The following is a 14,490-nucleotide window of genomic DNA, read 5'->3' on the forward strand; positions in this document are numbered from 1 at the left end:
TTGATAATTATTTTACGTATTTCCCCAGTTCTGTGAAATTACAGATATCTATTAAAATCACAGAAAGATGTGTTCATTAACATCTTGACAGTGGAAAAAAAGGTAAAAACTGCAAGATTTTTTCCTTAAAAACTGGCTGCATACTTGAAAAAAAAACTAACATTTGCAGTATCTTGTCTTTTTACAGTGTACTTACTATTTATATACTGTGTACCTAGTACAAAAGTCTTGAAATAGATGTATTGTGAAAAGCAGTGAGAAATGTTGTGTATTTCCGTAAATGTGATTTGCAGTGGAACGTAATGAAGGCTACTTTCACTAGTGGGTTTCACCAAGTGTTAAAATGGAATCGAACTTGGGCATTAAGATGTTTCATAGTAACGGAGCCTGCACACACACTGCAACATGTTGCTCGGCGGTGAACATTTTTCCTTTGAGATCAGCTCAAAGATTAGCAGGAGGTTACTGAGATGCTAACATTGATCTCCACAAGCAGATGCTGATAAACCTAACAAACAGGATAAGAAGCAGGGGTACTGAGGTGGAAAACATGACGGGGAAATGAGCAGCTACCGTCAAGCAGGGATTATTCTACTATCGGTAGCAGGTAGTAAGCTGGTGGGCCATAAAAGCAGAGTCATAGGTACAGAAGATTACAGCAAGATCTCAGTGGTGATGCCATTGTTTTCCCACCTTGTTGGACTTGTTACAACCAGGTGCATAGAAAATACCACGATTGTCTAAAATCTTCAAGAAAATACCATAAAAATAACAAAAATGTTAAAAAGCATACTACTCTATTCAATCACTAGTAGTGATTTTGGCAAGATTTTTCGGTGCCTCTCAGTTATGATGAAATGATCAAACATTATGCTTCAATCCTCAACCATAAAATTAATTAAATGGACTCAGCTTTTCCCTTGTGAGCATCTTGAGACAGTAAGGAGCACAGAGACACCATTCAGCCACAGTGCAGCTCTGCTCTGACGGCTCCCTCACTGCCGGATAGCGAACCGCTAACCTGGCAGAGCACACTTGAACCTTGACACACACGGAGTGGAAACAGTGCAGCTCGGAGGATCGGCGAGCCATTTAAACTTGCTGACTTGTATCATTTTTAGTGGAATGTCGTGAAAGGCCTCAGTAAATCAATTTGATTAAAAGAAACATATCTGTCATGTTCATTTAATAGCATATTGGACACTGTTAGTGTTCAGCGTGGGTGTCGTAACATGGATTGATAGAGCTGAAAGGCATTCAGGCCGATTGATGGGGTTTCATTTGATTTCATTATTCCGGATCAGCGTTCAAAGGGGCCAAAAGATGTGCAAGCACCAGTCAGTGAGATTATGTATTTTTAGTCATCTTTCTCGCCGGCTGACTCAATGCCAGCTCTTCCTGTTTCTATGGCGTGTAAGCATGAAGGACAATTAACGTGATAGATTTTAAGACCAGCAGAGCATTTCTCTGATGGAGTGCAACGTGGAGCAAGTGTGTCAGAACATGTACAGGGAGAGCACAGACAGATGGCCACCGCATCAGAACGATATCGCTGACATTTCTTTTAGAATTCTGGACCCCTCTTCTTTCTTCTCTGTTTTTTCCACAGTGGGCTTTAAATAGTTTCATTCTATCATCTTGAATTCATACCGTATCGGCTTTCAGTCACTTTGATGGTGCCCAAACATGCAAAATGACAAACAAATTTTAGAAAATATGCAGAAACTCAGTACATTCACGTAAAACTGAAGCACAATTTTGAAGCACTTGTAGTTAAATTGAGTTTGTCTTCCTCATTCTACATTACTCATCTGATTTCACTACATTTTAACATTGAAACATTGTAGTTTTAACTCCACAAGTATCTCTAAGTGTGGATAGTTACTCTTTATACTAAGATTATACTTGGAAATCCAGCAGCAACTGAAGCTAATGCAGAAGTGCAGTGTGCCATTATTATTGCATAAACTCCCTCTAATAAGTGTGCCGGTGGTCATTTTGGATGTGATGACTCTGTTAATAAGGTCTGAAGGCTTATAAAGGGCTTTGATATCTGCTGAGTTCCCGCTGATTGACAGCTGTGATTGACAGTTGGCTTTGTTCTTGCTTTCTCCAGCTCATGAAATTGTCCTGACTTGGACTTTTGGAGCTTTTGCTTATAATAAAAAACAACAACTGAATTTTCACCAGATCCAGAGTTCTACTGTTTGTGGGTAAGGGGTTACTCTAACAGACCCTCAGTTGATGATGTTAAGCAATATTTCACGAGGTTTCACTAGTCGACAATGGTATGAACTTGTTGGCGTTTCCTGTCAGCTAAGGTTTGCTTTCGAAAGCGGTAGTAAGGTGTCCTTCCAGACTGTTAATGGCAAAAGTTAACTGGAAGGTCGGTCCATACTGCAAATGGAAAAGAAGGCACCAACCAATTTTCCAAAATTCCTTTTAACTAAATTCAATTCAGTTATACTTCTGAAGTGCTAAATCCCAGCATAAGTCATCTCCTTACTATTGTAAGGTCAAAAATCCAACAGCATATCATTTAGCTGCCTTAGGGAGAAACAGCTCTCCTTTAACAGGAAGAAACCTCTGACAGGACCAGACTCAGGGTGGGAGGCCATCTGCCTCGAGCGGTCGGGGTGAGAGGAGAGCGGAAAGAGAAGAGATGAGCGTTGAGGAACAGAAAATAAACAGTGAGCAGGTGAGTGAGGCCAGAAACCTGGGATCAGAAATCAGAAAGGAGCCGGAGATACCTGGAGAAATGTGCTGACAGAGAGGACAAAGGTGAAACTACAGGAGAGAGAAGATGCAAAGTTAATGGTGGTATAAATACATAAACTGAAAGAGGGGAAAGGTGCCGCATATGAGGTTCTTAGAAACATAACTAAGCATTGGTTCAGGGTCTCCTCAGCCAGCCTCAACTAAAATATTGATCAAAATGATAAATTTTAAGTTTAATCTTAAGAGTAGAGAAGATGTCTGCCTCTGAAATTGAAACTGGGAGTTGATTCCACAACAGAGGAGCCTGACAGCTGAAACTTCTGCCTCCTATTCTGCTTCTGGAAACTTCAGAAATCACAAATAAACCTGCAGTCTGAAAGTTAAGTGCTCTATTGCGATAATATGGGACAATAAGGTCTTTCAGATATGATGGAGCTTGGTTATCAAGGGCTTTGTATGCTGGGAAAAGAGGATTATAGGTTCTAGTCTATTCTTACACAGAGCTGATGAAGAGAACTTTCTTTGCAGCATTTTAGAAGAGTTATTTAGGAGAATATTGCTATTAATCTCCTAGTAAGATATTGCAATAGTCCAGCCTAGAAATCACAAATGCATTGACTAGTTTCTCTTACTCTATTTTTTAATAGACAGATTAGAATTAAATTACAGTATGAATTTCTAAAAAACATTAGAATGTCAGAGATTTCTAATCTTTTTGGTTCGATACAGTTTATAAAACTTCATTATGCAATTGAGGCCTATTGACATGTTTGATATCTTTATGAGCTGTTTGCAAATTCACCTAAAACTCAGAAACTTTTTTGAATACAGGACTTTTACGGTAAGATAGTATTTTTACACTGTTGCATTGTATAGAAAGTGCACATGGCAGCACAAAACTTATCCGAGATCCTGGATCACAGCAGCATCACTACAAAGCACATGATCAGACTGACAGATTCTAAACAAACCAAAAATGAGCATACTTATGTAGCCACTAAAACCTGTTTGCATCCATTACTAAGACAAGTATGGTGGAGATTATCAGACAGACCTTTCTAGCCTGCAGTCTAAGGGCCCCAGGGTATATAAGACAAAATTCAAACTGTTGGATGAAGATTCAGGATCAGCAGAGACTGACTCTCGCATTTACTCAGAGGGAATTCATCTTTCAGACAGTGTATTTTCAGATACTGCAACTATGGATTTGTTTATTTTTTGGCGGCATTTAGAAGTGAAGAGTAGAAAGATGACAGGACTGTTGAGGAGAGAACAAGAGGTACGACATCTGTTCCAGACTGAAACTGAAGATGTTCGCTGTATTCATCAGCCTGTCACTGAATTATTTAATCCTGTCTGTTTTTATTATTATGGAATGGTGGGGGGCACAAATATGTAGCCCAGAGGCCACTGACTACCTTAATCTACCCATGACGAAAGGTTCACAAAATGAGAAATGTTGTTCAAATTCCTTTCCCTATCTTGCTCCATCTGACATTTTTTTCTGCCGTTGCTGTGTTTCCAGATGTTAGCGGTTAACTTGCTGAGGGCAATGATATTGATACCAGGAATGATGGTTACCCAGATAGCAAAATTACCCTTCTGACCCACATATTGCATGCGATGATGCCCCATAGGCGGCCAACTCTGTGGCTGCCAAATGTCAACCACATGGAGGCCACAGCTTCGCCAAATGTCAACCACAGGTCAACAAAATAAACCACAAGTGGCTTTGATCCGAGCCAGAACAAGAATAAACTGGTCATGTGTGGAGATAAATTACATTCAAATCATGATAAACTAGAATTATCCTTTCATGTCTCAGAACACTGAATATAAGGTGACCCAGGACACATTATGTTTAACTGCATCCCAGATATTCATTTCTCAGTGTCTCAGTTTGTTGGTCACTGTTCACCGTGATACTGAGTACGTCATTCATCCGATAATTATCTACAGAGGAATTAAGGAGAGAAATTAATTACAGGCATGAGTTCCTTCAGTATTGCATGCTGTCATGTTTGGTGCATCACGTTCCACAACAGCAGGTCCTGTCACTTGGCTCTCAAGAGTTATTGGTGTCTAACAATATTAGAGAGAAATACGACGCTGGGAAATTGGCAGCAGAGCAACAGAGCGTGACAATCAAGATCCATTTCCCTTTACTGTGGCCTTGTATACCAAGTAACCACACCGCCGCTTGGTGAGGCCAGTCGTGACCTCGTGAAAAATGACAACAGGAACCTTGTGTGGTCCATCTCCCAGTGCCCTCTAACACTGAAATCCTCTGATTTATACTTTTCCATTCCAAGCAACAGAGCTCAAAGAAGAATGAAACTGATTCATAACTGCTGTTTGGAGCAAAGCTTTGGGTTACCGGCTGGGTTTGACCTTTGCTTAAGTGTGTAATGTAATTAGTTTAAAAGGCAGCAACTGTTGCCACTGCAATGACGTTTTCAAGCACAGACTTAAGAGATGGAGAGAGCCGATACGAACATTGTGCAGAAGTAACAGCAGGTATGTGACTGTAAAATGCGACTGATTAGATCTGTGTTTTGTCGGATCATGTTTCCCTCTGGATCTTCGTTATTCTTTTATTCATGAGCACTGAGGGTTTGTCTTTTGCTTATAATCTTATTAGGACCAGTGGCAATGATAAATAAAATTTACAATGCAATAAGAGCAAGGTTAACTAGTAGTAATCTTTCTTTAATGCATCCAGCTTCACAGGTAAAAAGTCCAATCCTGAACCTGGACTAAAATACTCTGGACTGCAAACATAAATGCACAATGAGTTACACTGATCAGCCACAATATTTCAAACCACTGACACTGTGATATAAAATTGCATATAAATTACACACCATTTCTGGAACATTTTGCATGTCATTTCTACATTTTTTACACTTTTTGCATGTCATTTTTGGCGTTTAAATAACACGAGGTGGTTATGGTTAGGGTAAGTAAGGTCATTATATGCATTAAAATGTAAAAAAAAACTCTTCCATTAAACTCTCCTTTTCCTGATATCAGGCTGACGGACAGGTGAAGTGAATCAAACTGATCATCTCGTTACAGTGCAATGTTCTGCTTGGAATTCTTGTGTCCTGACATATGTGTGGATGATGCTTTAAAATGTAACACCATCTAAGCATTGTTGCAGTCCATCTCTACATGGCAATTACCATCACAAATGGCAGCTGCCTCCCTTAGCAGGACAAACTAAACTGGCACACAGTAGAAACTGGTCAGAAGTGGCTCGAAGAACGTCACCAAGAACTCAAGGTGTCTACCAGGCCTTCAAGCTCCCACCATGATAGAATACAATGAAAGAAACCTTATCCACTCTGAACTAAGGAAGCCTCTCTGATCAAAGGTAAAATGTCTTCAAGAACTGAGAAGAAAAGTTCAATAGCTTTCTACTGATACTCCTAGGATTACCATAGCCTGGATGACTGAATCTAGGCCAATTCATCCACTCTGTAACCCACAGGAGCCAAAGAATCCGATGCCGGAGAACAAAGGACACCGCCAGAAGACCTGCGTCCATGCCCTTATCGACCAGAACTGTTTTGGCGGCGCAAAGGGGAACAGCACAATGAAAGCAGGAGCCTTTAGGGTTGTGGCTGATGTGTGTAAACTCTGGCACAGCTTCCCCATCTATAACCCTTCACCCTAACCACACATCTTCAACAGCTAATCCCTAATATCTGGACCCTAAGTACTTGACTCAAATACCGAATTGTAACTATTTTTCTTGTGGGTAAAATCCCATCCTAATCACTAGCCTAGTGTTTTATTCTAACCCTAACTATTCAATTTATGACTCTTAATCATCTTCATTTGAGGCTCAGGTTAGGTTTTTGGAGTCTATCCCCAGGATTTATGCATTCAAAAAGGTTTTCCATACACACCAGGTTCTCCAACTTCTTGGGTTCACATAAAACTACTTCAGGATTTACTTGTTTGCATAGTTTTCCACATTGTTGAGTGGAACAGAGGCTACTCTGTTGTTCTCTGGACATTTTTTATTCATATTCATATTTCAAATTCAGCCGTTTTGCATGTTTTTCTTCTTCATTGTCTCCCTGGTGGATAAAAACAAGTAGAGATAAACGAGATCCCAAATCCCAACTACTACTTTTCTATCCAGCCTATACTTAAACCAAGTCATCACTCTAAAATTGAATGATTCATGTTATGGGAACTTTTGGTTCCTAAAAGAAAGTCGAATTGCATAACGTGACTGTATAAACAGATTTATGTCCCCACAACATGAGTAATAAATGCAGCCACACACAACCCAGAACAGACCTCCTAGCAGTCGCTTGTACTGTTAAACCCATTTCCTCTGCACAGTTTCACATTAACATAACAGTCACTTTGTGAGCAGCGCCGCATCTGCTCAACATTTCTTTCAAGTTTAGTCCAGTTAACCCGTTTCCATAATTCATGAGTTTATTTGCATCTTAATTAGCAAATAGACTGAGATGTGTCGGGCTTTAATTGCTAACGGGGCTGAAAGGTCAGTTCAGTCACGAGCTTTATGACAGTGTGTGACAGCCAACCAGCACACACATAAATAAACAGCGTGTTTGAAAATGATTCTGGCTTCCAATGGCATTCCTGCAAGCTTCTGTTATTTGGAGAAACCTTTCAACGCGAGGGAGCAGAAAGGTGCTTCATTAGAGGCAAAACTCATCTTCGTGATGTTTGCTTTTGAGTGATGCACACAAAATTAATTTGAAGTTGGAACGTGCTCTTGTGATGCGTTTTCTGAGTGATGATCCGGTATTCATGTAGTGTCTGCCAGGCAGGATCATCTACACAGTCAGTTAATGCACTGAAAACGAGATTTTACACAAAATACCTTCAAAAGAATGCATAGTTTTGTAACTGTGTGATTTGCATGTATAAAAATAGGTGGTAGAAAATCTGAAGTCCCTGTAGAGTACAATACATTTTAGTGAATATCTCTGAAGTACAAATTCCAATCTTTCGCCCTGTGATCTGACTCTGGAGTAAATCTGCATATGCTTTACATCAAAAGCTCTGGAGGCAAAAGGAAACGATTTGGAGGAGTAGTGAAACAACTCACAGGGAACAGATTTAAAGAAAAGAATGATGAAAACTGAAGTGTACCCCGACTTTTAGCCCCACGTAACAGGGAAAACGGCAAATACATGCCTATCCTGCGGTCACATTTGGCCTACAGATGGGATATATTGAGGCATTTAAGATATTTTTCATCGATACTAGTGCATAGTATAGAGCAAGCCCCAGAAACACTGACATTTTCCATACTGCAGCCAAAAGCACACTCCATTACACTCTAGCAAAGTTAGAAAGATGTAGTCTGAGAATGATTTATTCAATCTCTCATGCACCATCCTGATGCCAAAGAGACTCACCAAAGCAACAGTTGTCGGTTAATCCACTGCTACAAAACAATCAAACATCACACTACATCATAAATAGCGATGTAAATAAAAGTAAATAAATTAAAAGTAAATTATATATACATATGCAAACCTCTCTGCTTGTATTAGAAGTTAGCATATAAAAGGAGCTTCTGCATCCGTTCAGTATGTATTTCATGTTTGTCCCACCTGTTTCCATAATTCATGAGTGTATGTACATGTTTGGAGTCGGGTTAGTCAGACGGTGTCTTTCCTCCCAGCAGGAGCCAGAGTTCCTTCATCTTCACGCTCTAGCAGCTGTAAAACTGTATCAGTGCTTATGAATTCTGGATGGGTATTTAGAATCTGTTTGACGCAGGGTTGCAAATATTTAGTCAAAGAGCTATCACAACACAGTTAACACCATGGCACAAGTTGCAGAAAATCAAATGTGACAGCAAGTAGACAACTTTTCATTTTGAATGATGACGTATCTCACAGTTGCTGTCATTTACCTGCATGTATAGTGCCGTGAGCACTATTTGAATAGGATGCATATTATGGGGGAGGTGTGGGATATAATATTCCCCGTGGCTCCTGGTGACTCAATTCATTGTTCTTGATTTGAAACTTACACAACATGGTCTAACTGAAACAGACCAAAAAATGTCCAGAAATCATAGAAAAAAGCAGGTTTTCTTCAGTGTCACAGTAGTCATAGTTGTCGATACATATATACATACTTTCAAGGATAAAAACATAGTAGTCAGTATTGATGCATCTCAAAAGACAAAATGCTTGGTTGTTGTATCCAGTAACGCTCTTTTTCAGTCCTGGCACCCTGTCTGTCAGGTCATTTTCATACTAATGTCATGAATTTTCAACCAGGCTGTACAAAAGCACAGTATTAAACAACTAAGGGCCACAGGTTCTCCATGTGGAGTCTCACTCCAGAAGCTGAAGAAACTTGATTTGTGTGGAAAACCCATTTTGAATGTTTTAATATGCAACATTCAAGGCAACAGCATGCAATGACGGAACTCAAACCTCAAACGAAAATAATTTGCCATGTCCATATGTGGCAAAAATGCTTTATCTTAATGTCTCAATGCAAATGTTTTTTTGACTGATTCTGGTCTGGATGTTAACATATAAAAAATATAATGGTAGCAATCAAACACAATAAGCAAAATGAGGATAAAAGGGACATCGAAAGCTGTGAAAAAAATCTGAAAATAGTTGACAAAATAACAACAAAAACAGCCCAAAAAAAAGACTAAAAAGAGAACAGCAGTAAACACCTGCTAATGACATTGCAGAAGCACAGCAGGGAGTCGCTCACATGGTAGCTTTAATTTTTTTAACCTTCTCGGTATCCACTCATTTTTAATGTCAATACAACCAATCTAACACAGCTGCTGTCATTAACTCACACTTCTGCTGATTTCTCAGATGAGGTTGCAGTTGTAAAATACTGATTTTCAGCAGCACATTATAAAGAGCTACTTTGAGATGCTTGATGCAGCCTGTACAGGTCTGGACTCTGCATCATGTCCCATCATATTTAAGGAAAGATGCTTAATTTTAGGTAAAGTACTGCAGTGAATTTATGTTAAAAAAGGCAAAAATTATGTTTTTGCAAAGATCGGAACTCTCAAATCTCTAGACCAAGTCATGATGAAACTTAATGGTGGCAACAGCTGTGCTATGAGATTGCAGATAAATTCACAGCAGCAGTGATGTGTTACCATGCATGTCTGGCAAAGAGTTAATGCTAAATTCAGACTAGACTACATGATGTAACGTCCAATAAGATGGCCAGTGTGTCAGATTGGATGATTATGACATCAGAAATGTAGACATTGGTAAGTGACTAATCATTTCTTTCATGATCCATACAGTTTCATTGCACAGTATACTTTTTGAAGACTTCCTTTGGTGAAGATCAAGGCTTGTTTTTTCTCTATCTTGTTAACATGACCATATGGTGCTTTTTGTATGGTAAAAGACCCATCAAGAGAGAAAAACACAGTCAGCATCATGGCTGGTAATTTCCAATGACAGCCTTAGAAACACAGACATCGATTGCAGGGGTTTTGTAAGTAACAAACCTCAGGAATCGATCCTGTCAACTAGCAGAGGGGGGGGGGGGGGGGGGGGGTTTCTGTATTGTTTCTGATTTGACTCTGTTTGGCTGAGATACTCAATATTACAACTGGTCATTGTCGAGTGCAGAACAGCTTTACAGTGTTTAAGCAGAGTTTGCAGGTGAGTTGGTGTGTTGGAACTATTGAGAAGTGAGCAGAGATTTCATAGATCTGCACATTCTAAAGGAAGCAACAGTGCAGAGCTACATCGAAGCCATTTTAAAGCAGGAAGGGATCACTTTATGGCAAAACAACTTCTAAACATGTAACTTTTGTACACACAATGGAGTTTTAGGGGTTTAATCAATGACTAGAGTTGGACTTGACTCTGTCTTTGCCTATGTTGTGTCAAAGAACTTTGTAATACTAATGGTCAAAGACAAAATCACTGGTTTTGATGCACTACAGAAGATAAAATGCTCAGTTGTTGTACCCAATAATGCTCATTTTTTATTCCAGTGCACTGTAATTGTTGTAATTTTTCATACTAATATGTAAATTTAACTCTGCATAAAGATTTATGTGGAAAACCCATTTAAAGTGTTTTAGGATGCAACTTTCAAGGAGACATGATGCAATAAAGTAACACAAACTGGATATAAAGGATGGTTTGTCATGTCCATATGTGTCAAAAAAAAAAACTTCATTTGAATGTCAGATTTCAATGCAAATGTTTTTTACTGATTCTGATAACACAGGATGCCGACATAAAAATTACATAATGGTTGTAATTGAACATAAGCAAAATGAGGATAAAAGGGACATTGAAGCCAAGCGCAAGTAGGTAAATTCATTGAAGTAAACAAATATCAACTAAATAATAAGTAACAGGGCTGTCGCTTCCTGACCAAACTGTCCGGCGTTCACTGCAGTGTTAGAGAACATGACAGTACGGTGGGACGTCCTTCTCCCACAGGCTGTAAAGCATCGTGAGGGCTCGTCAAGGACACGGACGCTCCGTTCGGCCTTGTTATGTCGGAGTCAGAAAATGGCTGTGATCTCTCCGGTGGCTGGATGAGTGCTGGAATATCCACTTAAGGCTAAGCCAATCTCTTCCTTTTGCATATCGCTGAAACATCACTTAACATTTCACCTCAACACTTCAACTTCAGCAGTGTTATAAAAGTGACACATATTACCTACTAAAGGAAATGGGAGCATGAAATGGCCCATAAATCATAACAAGCACCGCTCTCTCTGGAAACATGCTGATGAGTTCTCCAACTTGGGTCTAAATATTATGACTTGGTTAGTATGTGTGTGTGAGTGTGTGCTCCCGACAATCTCAAAGTGCCAACTATTTTACAAAACAGATAATGTCACGTTGTGGTCGGACGTTGCATCAGACTGACTGGCAGGAAGGTGCTTTGGGACGGCGAAGGTCGGATTTAATTGTCAGAGAGCAGAACTTCCTGAAAAAGGGTTAGAAGTTAGAAGATAGGGCTTGTTTTTGTCTTTGTGGTTTGTGGAGTTGTGCAACCACGTGTTTAAGAGCTTAATGTCACCCTAACAACACATTATTTTGATTTTATTGTTGAAAGTAAAAAGAAATTAGAGTTCTTCAGCAGCAAGGAGGTGGAACATCTGGTACTGCAGCAGTTACAGTGTGTTTGCTCCGGAATTAATCTTCCATCCAAACCCTCAGATGCTGTTTTGATTGCTGCATTCATATTCATTTTGTAGTTCCTAAGTTGTTTTGGGCAGTTATATTGAATTTTATGTGCTCATTAATTTTACCAGACCATGGTCTTGCAAGCACCTCATTGTTTTTTTTAATCACTTTCTTATCCTTTGGGCTCCAACATGAAGTTGCAAGCAACTGTTATATGCACTGTTATCTGTTACTTTATTCAGTAAACCAAAAAACATTAAATTGTTATTATTCTTTATAAAATTACATTTTTTTTCCCTTTCTCAGAATCTCAATAAGTTTGGAGGACTTTGTAATTTATTGAACCGTGACTACAAACTGCTGATGATAGTTCCCGAGCCTATAGAATCAGATCAGAGGAAAGAAGCCTAAAAGTAAGACTTAAATATATAGTTAGATAACAAGAAATGTGAAAGATATTCCCATAATACACAATTTTTTTGTGACATTGGAAGTTTTGGGAGGTCATTTTGGAACTCCAGAACTCTGTTCTGCTTGGATTAGTCTATCTAAAGATGTCTTTGTAGTATGTTTTTTTTTTTTCATTTTAATGACCAAGCATTTCATTTTAAAAAACATTTAACATGCTTGTTTTGTACTACACTTAAGTGCACGTGGTTCAGAAAATATCAGTGCTTGACTTATGCATTACAATTTTTTTTCTTTAAATGTGATAAGAGATTAGATTTTTCATGATGGCTTAATTTTTAAATCATATTTCAACTCACCCATCATCTGAGATTAGTGAATTGTGAATTAATGACATAATGAGAAATACCAGTGAAAATGTATTTCTTCAGATACGTTGTCAATCAAACATTGCCTCAAATTTAAAAAATGGAAAATTAGGCAAAGTGTTTAAAATATAAAGTCAGGATGTTATTTATCACGCTACCTTCTCGGCCCAGCTCTCACTCTCATTGGCTATCGCTCACTGCTGCTCTCAGGTTTTGTCCTATAGCTGCTTATTTCTTATTGCTTATTGTTGTGCACTGTCCAGTGGCAGCTACTTATATTTTCGTCATGCCATGTATGATGACAATAAAGCCATTCTAATGCTGAAACTCAGAGAACACTATAAAATCTGTGCCTATAACTTCAGTCACTCCAACAAATAAATATCTACAGCTCTGGAACAGCTCCCAGAGCAGGTCACAGCATGTCTCTGGCTGAGGTTTGGCCTTAATCTATTTGGGTTTTTTGTTTCAGACCTCAAAAATTTGCTTGAGAGTTTGGCATCACATGCCAGCTTATCAAAGAAGTCAACATCTGGATAAGTCAAAGTGCTGTGGACATGCAAAGGTCAAATTGAACTCTGGACAATCTCCAAAACTGTGTTCAGAGTTTTTGCCAGCTTTTTGGAAATGATCTGAAGTTGTGTGGCAGCCAGGAGTGCATAAGGCTGTATGGAGACAGGGAGGAATGGATTCCACTGAAAATTCTGGGCGCAAATGTCCTGCAGCCAGTGAAAAAAGCAGGACAGCGATCAAAAACAGACCTCAAAACCAAAAACTTTAGAAAATCCAAGTTAAAAGTTCTCCAGTGGTCTGACCTGAACATCACTGAAAGTCTATGGGGAGACCTTTATCATGTTGTGTGAGCAAGAGAACCAAAAAATATTCGCTGAAAAAGCTACTAAATGTATATTGCTCAAATTACATTTGTGCATTGCTGTAAATTCCATAATATGATTTTTGTACTTTTGAATCACAGACAAACGAGGCACATAGATATTGTTAGCATTATTGTTATTATGGTCAGTGTTTTGAATTCTTCTGAAGTTGCTGTTGAACTTCCTCTGTAGTGTTGAGGACATTTGTATTACTATGGTAACAATGTGAGACCCTTTAACATCTTCCCAAACATTCTTACCCAGAATAAAAAAATAAAAAAATAAAATACAGAGGGCTGTGGAATATGGAACAATACACAGCTGGAATTCTTCATCTCAGAAACACATCTACCCGTGAACAGCGTCCCCCTGCTTTTCTCTTCTGTTGCATCACAGTTATCAAAGGGCCAGAGCAACAAAGAATGGATGTGCCTGACAATGAGAATTAGTTATAACGATAGAACAGCGGTGGCTAATTGAGTCCAATCTACAGCAGGCTGGATTAATTAAGGGGCAGGGGAGAGGACCTATAGATTCAGCTCCTAAAGATCTTTCTAATTGGACAACAAGATTGGTAATGATTGGGGCGTTGTGGCCACTGCTGGTGCCCCTCTACAGAAATAACATGAAACAGGAAAGACAGATGCGTCGACACTTTCATAAAGTTTTCATGAATGTTGAAGCTCTGAGTATTATGAATAGAATATAGAATGTTTTGAGGCATGTATTTCTATAAAGTCTGCCCTTTGACATCAGTTTGAAAGTCTGAATCTGTGTCAAAAAGTTACGTAACAGCACACACAGAATGAAGAGCAAGACCAATAAAATGATTGTTGAAGTAAAGAAGCAGAACATTCTGCATCATTCCTGATGTTTTTCAATTAAACGGTTTATTAAAACATGTCATTTCTCTGCGAGTAAATTCATTTTTGTTTGAGTGTATCATTAGCCGATGTAGCAAAA

The sequence above is a fragment of the Acanthochromis polyacanthus genome, chromosome 16 (assembly GCF_021347895.1).
Source record: "Acanthochromis polyacanthus isolate Apoly-LR-REF ecotype Palm Island chromosome 16, KAUST_Apoly_ChrSc, whole genome shotgun sequence".
NCBI classification, from domain to species: Eukaryota; Metazoa; Chordata; class Actinopteri; family Pomacentridae; genus Acanthochromis; species Acanthochromis polyacanthus.